Source organism: Thunnus albacares, chromosome 4, assembly GCF_914725855.1.
Source record: "Thunnus albacares chromosome 4, fThuAlb1.1, whole genome shotgun sequence".
Lineage (NCBI taxonomy): Eukaryota > Metazoa > Chordata > Actinopteri > Scombriformes > Scombridae > Thunnus > Thunnus albacares.
The window spans coordinates 22,352,831-22,365,488 of NC_058109.1; positions in this window are offsets into that span (position 1 = coordinate 22,352,831).

Here is a 12,658-nt window from a genome sequence, read left to right on the forward strand (position 1 = left end):
TCCCATAGTACATACATCCAAAAACAAGCTCAGACTTCTATCCTCAGATGTCCTCAAGTGAAAAAACTAAGCACAAAAAATATTGATAAATACTCCATAAAAGTGTCACGTCTTCAATGTTGAAAATATTCCAAGTTCTCTTCCACAGTACTCCTTCAAAATGTCCCTCGTGAATGACTAGAGAGGAGAGGTTACCAGCACATCACTCTCATTAGTGAGTCTTTACCACTCACTTCCCGATTTTTCTTATGTTGTCTTGTCCAAAGAAATATCTCCAAAAAATCCAGGTCCCATAGTACATACATCCAAAAACAAGCTCAGACTTCTATCCTCAGATGTCCTCAAGTGAAAAAACTAAGCACAAAAAATATTGATAAATACTCCATAAAAGTGTCACGTCTTCAATGTTGAAAATATTCCAAGTTCTCTTCCACAGTACTCCTTCAAAATGTCCCTCGTGAATGACTAGAGAGGAGCGGTTACCAGCACATCACTCTCATTAGTGAGTCTTTACCACTCACTTCCCGATTTTTCTTATGTTGTCTTGTCCAAAGAAATATCTCCAAAAATTCCAGGTCCCATAGTACATACATCCAAAAACAAGCTCAGACTTCTATCCTCAGATGTCCTCAAGTGAAAAAACTAAGCACAAAAAATATTGATAAATACTCCATAAAAGTGTCACGTCTTCAATGTTGAAAATATTCCAAGTTCTCTTCCACAGTACTCCTTTAAAATGTCCCTCGTGAATGACTAGAGAGGAGAGGTTACCAGCACATCACTCTCATTAGTGAGTCTTTACCACTCACTTCCCGATTTTTCTTATGTTGTCTTGTCCAAAGAAATATCTCCAAAAAATCCAGGTCCCATAGTACATACATCCAAAAACAAGCTCAGACTTCTATCCTCAGATGTCCTCAAGTGAAAAAACTAAGCACAAAAAATATTGATAAATACTCCATAAAAGTGTCACGTCTTCAATGTTGAAAATATTCCAAGTTCTCTTCCACAGTACTCCTTCAAAATGTCCCTCGTGAATGACTAGAGAGGAGAGGTTACCAGCACATCACTCTCATTAGTGAGTCTTTACCACTCACTTCCCGATTTTTCTTATGTTGTCTTGTCCAAAGAAATATCTCCAAAAAATCCAGGTCCCATAGTACATACATCCAAAAACAAGCTCAGACTTCTATCCTCAGATGTCCTCAAGTGAAAAAACTAAGCATAAAAAATATTGATAAATACTCCATAAAAGTGTCACGTCTTCAATGTTGAAAATATTCCAAGTTCTCTTCCACAGTACTCCTTTAAAATGTCCCTCGTGAATGACTAGAGAGGAGAGGTTACCAGCACATCACTCTCATTAGTGAGTCTTTACCACTCACTTCCCTATTTTTCTTATGTTGTCTTGTCCAAAGAAATATCTCCAAAAAATCCAGGTCCCATAGTACATACATCCAAAAACAAGCTCAGACTTCTATCCTCAGATGTCCTCAAGTGAAAAAACTAAGCACAAAAAATATTGATAAATACTCCATAAAAGTGTCACGTCTTCAATGTTGAAAATATTCCAAGTTCTCTTCCACAGTACTCCTTCAAAATGTCCCTCGTGAATGACTAGAGAGGAGAGGTTACCAGCACATCACTCTCATTAGTGAGTCTTTACCACTCACTTCCCTATTTTTCTTATGTTGTCTTGTCCAAAGAAATATCTCCAAAAAATCCAGGTCCCATAGTACATACATCCAAAAACAAGCTCAGACTTCTATCCTCAGATGTCCTCAAGTGAAAAAACTAAGCACAAAAAATATTGATAAATACTCCATAAAAGTGTCACGTCTTCAATGTTGAAAATATTCCAAGTTCTCTTCCACAGTACTCCTTCAAAATGTCCCTCGTGAATGACTAGAGAGGAGAGGTTACCAGCACATCACTCTCATTAGTGAGTCTTTACCACTCACTTCCCTATTTTTCTTATGTTGTCTTGTCCAAAGAAATATCTCCAAAAAATCCAGGTCCCATAGTACATACATCCAAAAACAAGCTCAGACTTCTATCCTCAGATGTCCTCAAGTGAAAAAACTAAGCACAAAAAATATTGATAAATACTCCATAAAAGTGTCACGTCTTCAATGTTGAAAATATTCCAAGTTCTCTTCCACAGTACTCCTTTAAAATGTCCCTCGTGAATGACTAGAGAGGAGAGGTTACCAGCACATCACTCTCATTAGTGAGTCTTTACCACTCACTTCCCGATTTTTCTTATGTTGTCTTGTCCAAAGAAATATCTCCAAAAAATCCAGGTCCCATAGTACATACATCCAAAAACAAGCTCAGACTTCTATCCTCAGATGTCCTCAAGTGAAAAAACTAAGCACAAAAAATATTGATAAATACTCCATAAAAGTGTCACGTCTTCAATGTTGAAAATATTCCAAGTTCTCTTCCACAGTACTCCTTCAAAATGTCCCTCGTGAATGACTAGAGAGGAGAGGTTACCAGCACATCACTCTCATTAGTGAGTCTTTACCACTCACTTCCCTATTTTTCTTATGTTGTCTTGTCCAAAGAAATATCTCCAAAAAATCCAGGTCCCATAGTACATACATCCAAAAACAAGCTCAGACTTCTATCCTCAGATGTCCTCAAGTGAAAAAACTAAGCATAAAAAATATTGATAAATACTCCATAAAAGTGTCACGTCTTCAATGTTGAAAATATTCCAAGTTCTCTTCCACAGTACTCCTTTAAAATGTCCCTCGTGAATGACTAGAGAGGAGAGGTTACCAGCACATCACTCTCATTAGTGAGTCTTTACCACTCACTTCCCTATTTTTCTTATGTTGTCTTGTCCAAAGAAATATCTCCAAAAAATCCAGGTCCCATAGTACATACATCCAAAAACAAGCTCAGACTTCTATCCTCAGATGTCCTCAAGTGAAAAAACTAAGCACAAAAAATATTGATAAATACTCCATAAAAGTGTCACGTCTTCAATGTTGAAAATATTCCAAGTTCTCTTCCACAGTACTCCTTCAAAATGTCCCTCGTGAATGACTAGAGAGGAGAGGTTACCAGCACATCACTCTCATTAGTGAGTCTTTACCACTCACTTCCCTATTTTTCTTATGTTGTCTTGTCCAAAGAAATATCTCCAAAAAATCCAGGTCCCATAGTACATACATCCAAAAACAAGCTCAGACTTCTATCCTCAGATGTCCTCAAGTGAAAAAACTAAGCACAAAAAATATTGATAAATACTCCATAAAAGTGTCACGTCTTCAATGTTGAAAATATTCCAAGTTCTCTTCCACAGTACTCCTTCAAAATGTCCCTCGTGAATGACTAGAGAGGAGAGGTTACCAGCACATCACTCTCATTAGTGAGTCTTTACCACTCACTTCCCGATTTTTCTTATGTTGTCTTGTCCAAAGAAATATCTCCAAAAAATCCAGGTCCCATAGTACATACATCCAAAAACAAGCTCAGACTTCTATCCTCAGATGTCCTCAAGTGAAAAAACTAAGCACAAAAAATATTGATAAATACTCCATAAAAGTGTCACGTCTTCAATGTTGAAAATATTCCAAGTTCTCTTCCACAGTACTCCTTTAAAATGTCCCTCGTGAATGACTAGAGAGGAGAGGTTACCAGCACATCACTCTCATTAGTGAGTCTTTACCACTCACTTCCCTATTTTTCTTATGTTGTCTTGTCCAAAGAAATATCTCCAAAAAATCCAGGTCCCATAGTACATACATCCAAAAACAAGCTCAGACTTCTATCCTCAGATGTCCTCAAGTGAAAAAACTAAGCACAAAAAATATTGATAAATACTCCATAAAAGTGTCACGTCTTCAATGTTGAAAATATTCCAAGTTCTCTTCCACAGTACTCCTTCAAAATGTCCCTCGTGAATGACTAGAGAGGAGAGGTTACCAGCACATCACTCTCATTAGTGAGTCTTTACCACTCACTTCCCTATTTTTCTTATGTTGTCTTGTCCAAAGAAATATCTCCAAAAAATCCAGGTCCCATAGTACATACATCCAAAAACAAGCTCAGACTTCTATCCTCAGATGTCCTCAAGTGAAAAAACTAAGCACAAAAAATATTGATAAATACTCCATAAAAGTGTCACGTCTTCAATGTTGAAAATATTCCAAGTTCTCTTCCACAGTACTCCTTCAAAATGTCCCTCGTGAATGACTAGAGAGGAGAGGTTACCAGCACATCACTCTCATTAGTGAGTCTTTACCACTCACTTCCCGATTTTTCTTATGTTGTCTTGTCCAAAGAAATATCTCCAAAAAATCCAGGTCCCATAGTACATACATCCAAAAACAAGCTCAGACTTCTATCCTCAGATGTCCTCAAGTGAAAAAACTAAGCACAAAAAATATTGATAAATACTCCATAAAAGTGTCACGTCTTCAATGTTGAAAATATTCCAAGTTCTCTTCCACAGTACTCCTTCAAAATGTCCCTCGTGAATGACTAGAGAGGAGCGGTTACCAGCACATCACTCTCATTAGTGAGTCTTTACCACTCACTTCCCGATTTTTCTTATGTTGTCTTGTCCAAAGAAATATCTCCAAAAATTCCAGGTCCCATAGTACATACATCCAAAAACAAGCTCAGACTTCTATCCTCAGATGTCCTCAAGTGAAAAAACTAAGCACAAAAAATATTGATAAATACTCCATAAAAGTGTCACGTCTTCAATGTTGAAAATATTCCAAGTTCTCTTCCACAGTACTCCTTTAAAATGTCCCTCGTGAATGACTAGAGAGGAGAGGTTACCAGCACATCACTCTCATTAGTGAGTCTTTACCACTCACTTCCCGATTTTTCTTATGTTGTCTTGTCCAAAGAAATATCTCCAAAAAATCCAGGTCCCATAGTACATACATCCAAAAACAAGCTCAGACTTCTATCCTCAGATGTCCTCAAGTGAAAAAACTAAGCACAAAAAATATTGATAAATACTCCATAAAAGTGTCACGTCTTCAATGTTGAAAATATTCCAAGTTCTCTTCCACAGTACTCCTTCAAAATGTCCCTCGTGAATGACTAGAGAGGAGAGGTTACCAGCACATCACTCTCATTAGTGAGTCTTTACCACTCACTTCCCGATTTTTCTTATGTTGTCTTGTCCAAAGAAATATCTCCAAAAAATCCAGGTCCCATAGTACATACATCCAAAAACAAGCTCAGACTTCTATCCTCAGATGTCCTCAAGTGAAAAAACTAAGCATAAAAAATATTGATAAATACTCCATAAAAGTGTCACGTCTTCAATGTTGAAAATATTCCAAGTTCTCTTCCACAGTACTCCTTTAAAATGTCCCTCGTGAATGACTAGAGAGGAGAGGTTACCAGCACATCACTCTCATTAGTGAGTCTTTACCACTCACTTCCCTATTTTTCTTATGTTGTCTTGTCCAAAGAAATATCTCCAAAAAATCCAGGTCCCATAGTACATACATCCAAAAACAAGCTCAGACTTCTATCCTCAGATGTCCTCAAGTGAAAAAACTAAGCACAAAAAATATTGATAAATACTCCATAAAAGTGTCACGTCTTCAATGTTGAAAATATTCCAAGTTCTCTTCCACAGTACTCCTTCAAAATGTCCCTCGTGAATGACTAGAGAGGAGAGGTTACCAGCACATCACTCTCATTAGTGAGTCTTTACCACTCACTTCCCTATTTTTCTTATGTTGTCTTGTCCAAAGAAATATCTCCAAAAAATCCAGGTCCCATAGTACATACATCCAAAAACAAGCTCAGACTTCTATCCTCAGATGTCCTCAAGTGAAAAAACTAAGCACAAAAAATATTGATAAATACTCCATAAAAGTGTCACGTCTTCAATGTTGAAAATATTCCAAGTTCTCTTCCACAGTACTCCTTCAAAATGTCCCTCGTGAATGACTAGAGAGGAGAGGTTACCAGCACATCACTCTCATTAGTGAGTCTTTACCACTCACTTCCCTATTTTTCTTATGTTGTCTTGTCCAAAGAAATATCTCCAAAAAATCCAGGTCCCATAGTACATACATCCAAAAACAAGCTCAGACTTCTATCCTCAGATGTCCTCAAGTGAAAAAACTAAGCACAAAAAATATTGATAAATACTCCATAAAAGTGTCACGTCTTCAATGTTGAAAATATTCCAAGTTCTCTTCCACAGTACTCCTTTAAAATGTCCCTCGTGAATGACTAGAGAGGAGAGGTTACCAGCACATCACTCTCATTAGTGAGTCTTTACCACTCACTTCCCTATTTTTCTTATGTTGTCTTGTCCAAAGAAATATCTCCAAAAAATCCAGGTCCCATAGTACATACATCCAAAAACAAGCTCAGACTTCTATCCTCAGATGTCCTCAAGTGAAAAAACTAAGCATAAAAAATATTGATAAATACTCCATAAAAGTGTCACGTCTTCAATGTTGAAAATATTCCAAGTTCTCTTCCACAGTACTCCTTTAAAATGTCCCTCGTGAATGACTAGAGAGGAGAGGTTACCAGCACATCACTCTCATTAGTGAGTCTTTACCACTCACTTCCCTATTTTTCTTATGTTGTCTTGTCCAAAGAAATATCTCCAAAAAATCCAGGTCCCATAGTACATACATCCAAAAACAAGCTCAGACTTCTATCCTCAGATGTCCTCAAGTGAAAAAACTAAGCACAAAAAATATTGATAAATACTCCATAAAAGTGTCACGTCTTCAATGTTGAAAATATTCCAAGTTCTCTTCCACAGTACTCCTTCAAAATGTCCCTCGTGAATGACTAGAGAGGAGAGGTTACCAGCACATCACTCTCATTAGTGAGTCTTTACCACTCACTTCCCTATTTTTCTTATGTTGTCTTGTCCAAAGAAATATCTCCAAAAAATCCAGGTCCCATAGTACATACATCCAAAAACAAGCTCAGACTTCTATCCTCAGATGTCCTCAAGTGAAAAAACTAAGCACAAAAAATATTGATAAATACTCCATAAAAGTGTCACGTCTTCAATGTTGAAAATATTCCAAGTTCTCTTCCACAGTACTCCTTCAAAATGTCCCTCGTGAATGACTAGAGAGGAGAGGTTACCAGCACATCACTCTCATTAGTGAGTCTTTACCACTCACTTCCCGATTTTTCTTATGTTGTCTTGTCCAAAGAAATATCTCCAAAAAATCCAGGTCCCATAGTACATACATCCAAAAACAAGCTCAGACTTCTATCCTCAGATGTCCTCAAGTGAAAAAACTAAGCACAAAAAATATTGATAAATACTCCATAAAAGTGTCACGTCTTCAATGTTGAAAATATTCCAAGTTCTCTTCCACAGTACTCCTTTAAAATGTCCCTCGTGAATGACTAGAGAGGAGAGGTTACCAGCACATCACTCTCATTAGTGAGTCTTTACCACTCACTTCCCTATTTTTCTTATGTTGTCTTGTCCAAAGAAATATCTCCAAAAAATCCAGGTCCCATAGTACATACATCCAAAAACAAGCTCAGACTTCTATCCTCAGATGTCCTCAAGTGAAAAAACTAAGCACAAAAAATATTGATAAATACTCCATAAAAGTGTCACGTCTTCAATGTTGAAAATATTCCAAGTTCTCTTCCACAGTACTCCTTCAAAATGTCCCTCGTGAATGACTAGAGAGGAGCGGTTACCAGCACATCACTCTCATTAGTGAGTCTTTACCACTCACTTCCCGATTTTTCTTATGTTGTCTTGTCCAAAGAAATATCTCCAAAAAATCCAGGTCCCATAGTACATACATCCAAAAACAAGCTCAGACTTCTATCCTCAGATGTCCTCAAGTGAAAAAACTAAGCACAAAAAATATTGATAAATACTCCATAAAAGTGTCACGTCTTCAATGTTGAAAATATTCCAAGTTCTCTTCCACAGTACTCCTTTAAAATGTCCCTCGTGAATGACTAGAGAGGAGAGGTTACCAGCACATCACTCTCATTAGTGAGTCTTTACCACTCACTTCCCGATTTTTCTTATGTTGTCTTGTCCAAAGAAATATCTCCAAAAAATCCAGGTCCCATAGTACATACATCCAAAAACAAGCTCAGACTTCTATCCTCAGATGTCCTCAAGTGAAAAAACTAAGCACAAAAAATATTGATAAATACTCCATAAAAGTGTCACGTCTTCAATGTTGAAAATATTCCAAATTCTCTTCCACAGTACTCCTTCAAAATGTCCCTCGTGAATGACTAGAGAGGAGAGGTTACCAGCACATCACTCTCATTAGTGAGTCTTTACCACTCACTTCCCTATTTTTCTTATGTTGTCTTGTCCAAAGAAATATCTCCAAAAAATCCAGGTCCCATAGTACATACATCCAAAAACAAGCTCAGACTTCTATCCTCAGATGTCCTCAAGTGAAAAAACTAAGCACAAAAAATATTGATAAATACTCCATAAAAGTGTCACGTCTTCAATGTTGAAAATATTCCAAGTTCTCTTCCACAGTACTCCTTCAAAATGTCCCTCGTGAATGACTAGAGAGGAGAGGTTACCAGCACATCACTCTCATTAGTGAGTCTTTACCACTCACTTCCCGATTTTTCTTATGTTGTCTTGTCCAAAGAAATATCTCCAAAAAATCCAGGTCCCATAGTACATACATCCAAAAACAAGCTCAGACTTCTATCCTCAGATGTCCTCAAGTGAAAAAACTAAGCACAAAAAATATTGATAAATACTCCATAAAAGTGTCACGTCTTCAATGTTGAAAATATTCCAAGTTCTCTTCCACAGTACTCCTTTAAAATGTCCCTTGTGAATGACTAGAGAGGAGAGGTTACCAGCACATCACTCTCATTAGTGAGTCTTTACCACTCACTTCCCTATTTTTCTTATGTTGTCTTGTCCAAAGAAATATCTCCAAAAAATCCAGGTCCCATAGTACATACATCCAAAAACAAGCTCAGACTTCTATCCTCAGATGTCCTCAAGTGAAAAAACTAAGCACAAAAAATATTGATAAATACTCCATAAAAGTGTCACGTCTTCAATGTTGAAAATATTCCAAGTTCTCTTCCACAGTACTCCTTCAAAATGTCCCTCGTGAATGACTAGAGAGGAGAGGTTACCAGCACATCACTCTCATTAGTGAGTCTTTACCACTCACTTCCCTATTTTTCTTATGTTGTCTTGTCCAAAGAAATATCTCCAAAAAATCCAGGTCCCATAGTACATACATCCAAAAACAAGCTCAGACTTCTATCCTCAGATGTCCTCAAGTGAAAAAACTAAGCACAAAAAATATTGATAAATACTCCATAAAAGTGTCACGTCTTCAATGTTGAAAATATTCCAAGTTCTCTTCCACAGTACTCCTTTAAAATGTCCCTCGTGAATGACTAGAGAGGAGAGGTTACCAGCACATCACTCTCATTAGTGAGTCTTTACCACTCACTTCCCTATTTTTCTTATGTTGTCTTGTCCAAAGAAATATCTCCAAAAAATCCAGGTCCCATAGTACATACATCCAAAAACAAGCTCAGACTTCTATCCTCAGATGTCCTCAAGTGAAAAAACTAAGCATAAAAAATATTGATAAATACTCCATAAAAGTGTCACGTCTTCAATGTTGAAAATATTCCAAGTTCTCTTCCACAGTACTCCTTTAAAATGTCCCTCGTGAATGACTAGAGAGGAGAGGTTACCAGCACATCACTCACATTAGTGAGTCTTTACCACTCACTTCCCGATTTTTCTTATGTTGTCTTGTCCAAAGAAATATCTCCAAAAAATCCAGGTCCCATAGTACATACATCCAAAAACAAGCTCAGACTTCTATCCTCAGATGTCCTCAAGTGAAAAAACTAAGCACAAAAAATATTGATAAATACTCCATAAAAGTGTCACGTCTTCAATGTTGAAAATATTCCAAGTTCTCTTCCACAGTACTCCTTTAAAATGTCCCTCGTGAATGACTAGAGAGGAGAAGTTACCAGCACATCACTCTCATTAGTGAGTCTTTACCACTCACTTCCCTATTTTTCTTATGTTGTCTTGTCCAAAGAAATATCTCCAAAAAATCCAGGTCCCATAGTACATACATCCAAAAACAAGCTCAGACTTCTATCCTCAGATGTCCTCAAGTGAAAAAACTAAGCACAAAAAATATTGATAAATACTCCATAAAAGTGTCACGTCTTCAATGTTGAAAATATTCCAAGTTCTCTTCCACAATACTCCTTCAAAATGTCCCTTGTGAATGACTAGAGAGGAGAGGTTACCAGCACATCACTCTCATTAGTGAGTCTTTACCACTCACTTCCCTATTTTTCTTTTCAAATAAACACTTGTCTTGTCCAAAGGTTGGACCTGAACTAGAGGGAAGAGGTTACCAGCACATCACCCTCACTGAACAGTAGTTGAGAAAAAAGTTCCCTCTCTATCATTTATCAAAAATATGTTTTAACACAAACAATGGTCTGTGTTGTAAGGGTTATATACAATTAAAGGTGCCCACTGCAAAGAAAAAAAGCAATATCAATGCCAAACCCCTCTGATTCAGACACCTCCCTCTAGTGGGAAAGGAAAAACTTCCCAAAAACCCTCTAACGGGAAAAAAGAGGGAAGAACCTTGGTTTAAAGATTGCACAAGAGGGCAGGTGCCAAGTAGGTTAAATGCCAAAGAAAATCTGTATCAGTAATAAGAAATTTAACAAGTGTAGCTTTTGCTTCTGACTGTAATATGTTGACTTAAACTAGAGAGGAAAGGTTAGCAACAAATCACCTTTGTAATGTAATATTTCCTACACTCAAAGAGTGAACAATACTCCATAATGGTGTCAAGTCGTGAGCATTGAAAATATTCCAAGTTCTCTTCCACAGTACTCCTTCAAGATGTCCCTCGTGAATGACTAGAGAGGAGAGGTTACCAGCACATCACTCTCATTAGTGAGTCTTTACCACTCACTTCCCTATTTTTCTTATGTTGTCTTGTCCAAAGAAATATCTCCAAAAAATCCAGGTCCCATAGTACATACATCCAAAAACAAGCTCAGACTTCTATCCTCAGATGTCCTCAAGTGAAAAAACTAAGCACAAAAAATATTGATAAATACTCCATAAAAGTGTCACGTCTTCAATGTTCTCCAAAATTCAAACCAAAATAAATCCTGCTTCCATCGCACATAAATCTATCAGCAAGCTTGGTCTTTCATCCTCAAATCTCCTTTAAGTGAAAAAGAGACATAGTGTCAGAAATATTGGACAGTAAACTGAATATTCCAAACACTATTGCTCAGTGCTACTTTAAAACATCCCTCAGGAGTCCTCACCTGTTTTTCTTTCCTTTTTGTCCTGTAAACACACAGGAAATGTCTCGACCAGCTGAGTGTAGAAGATGAATGTTGGTTGGGGTCATCCTGATGGTCTAGTCTGATCCTGTGTTTCTGTGCTGACTGCTCTCCTGAACTGTCCCCTGATCTCTTCAAGATTCCAGCCCTTTGATGTCATAAACATTCCATTCCATTCTAGAATGATGAGTCACAAATATTTGATGAGCTGCTCAAAACAATGACTATCAATACTTTACAACAGATATGATGGATATAAACACCTCTAAATCATATTAAAGTGTCCCAAAGTATCAGCCTCATGCTTAATTGGTATCTGGATGATTATGACCCCTTAATTAATTATTCATGAGTAAGTGCCACCTCTTCCCTGCAAAGTTGAAGGATTATTTTTTCCCCACCAGACACCACTTATAACTATACATAACATCTTAAATCTATAAATCTTACTCACCCAATTCAGTGTTTCCTTTATTTTCTTCACTCACATGTACTGACGCCATTGCATTGAAGTATCTGAGTCAGTTTCCTGGTGTATTTTTTTTTATCTCTGTCGCTTCACCTTTTAACTGTTGGGTATCTTCATGGCTTAATTAACCTGTTCCAGGGCCCTGGGCCAAAAATATGCTGCTGGGCCCTGACTAGCCACTCACCTCTCCTGCCCTCTATACAATGTGTATCCAGTTGTCTCCGAGTTCCTATTAAATGAAGTGCAACCAGTCCTCCTATGATGGGGTGATAACTTTGAACCCAACTTTGTAACGCTTTATTTTACAGGTCATTTAATTTTATATTAATTTCCTTGAAATGTTCTGTGTAATTTGCAGGTATTTAACAGTTAACTTATGCATTGTACTATTTAAATTATAAGAAACACTGAAAAAGGTGTTGTATTCTACCCATTCATTATATTTGGGTTCATATGTAGTTGTAAACTTGTGAAAATCCTTAATAAATTAGATTCTTAACAATTGTTTAACAGATATACTTTTATTGTGTAGTTTTATGTGACAAACTACATACTAGTATATTAGATTCTTTTTTTAAAACTTGATAATGAGTGCATTTCCTATATAATACCAAATTACATAACAGTTTCAAAGAAATGTCATAAGAATTAACAATTACACATCAGCTACTTTTAGGAAATTATTGTAAAACATTCCTGGAAATTAGTAAGAAAATAATGGATCTATACAAACACTGAAAAGTATTTTTTTTCTCTCTTAAAGAATTGTTAAGAACGTAATTCATTAAGATTTTTTGCAAATGAACAACTGCATATGAACACGAACATGACTGGGTACAAACACTT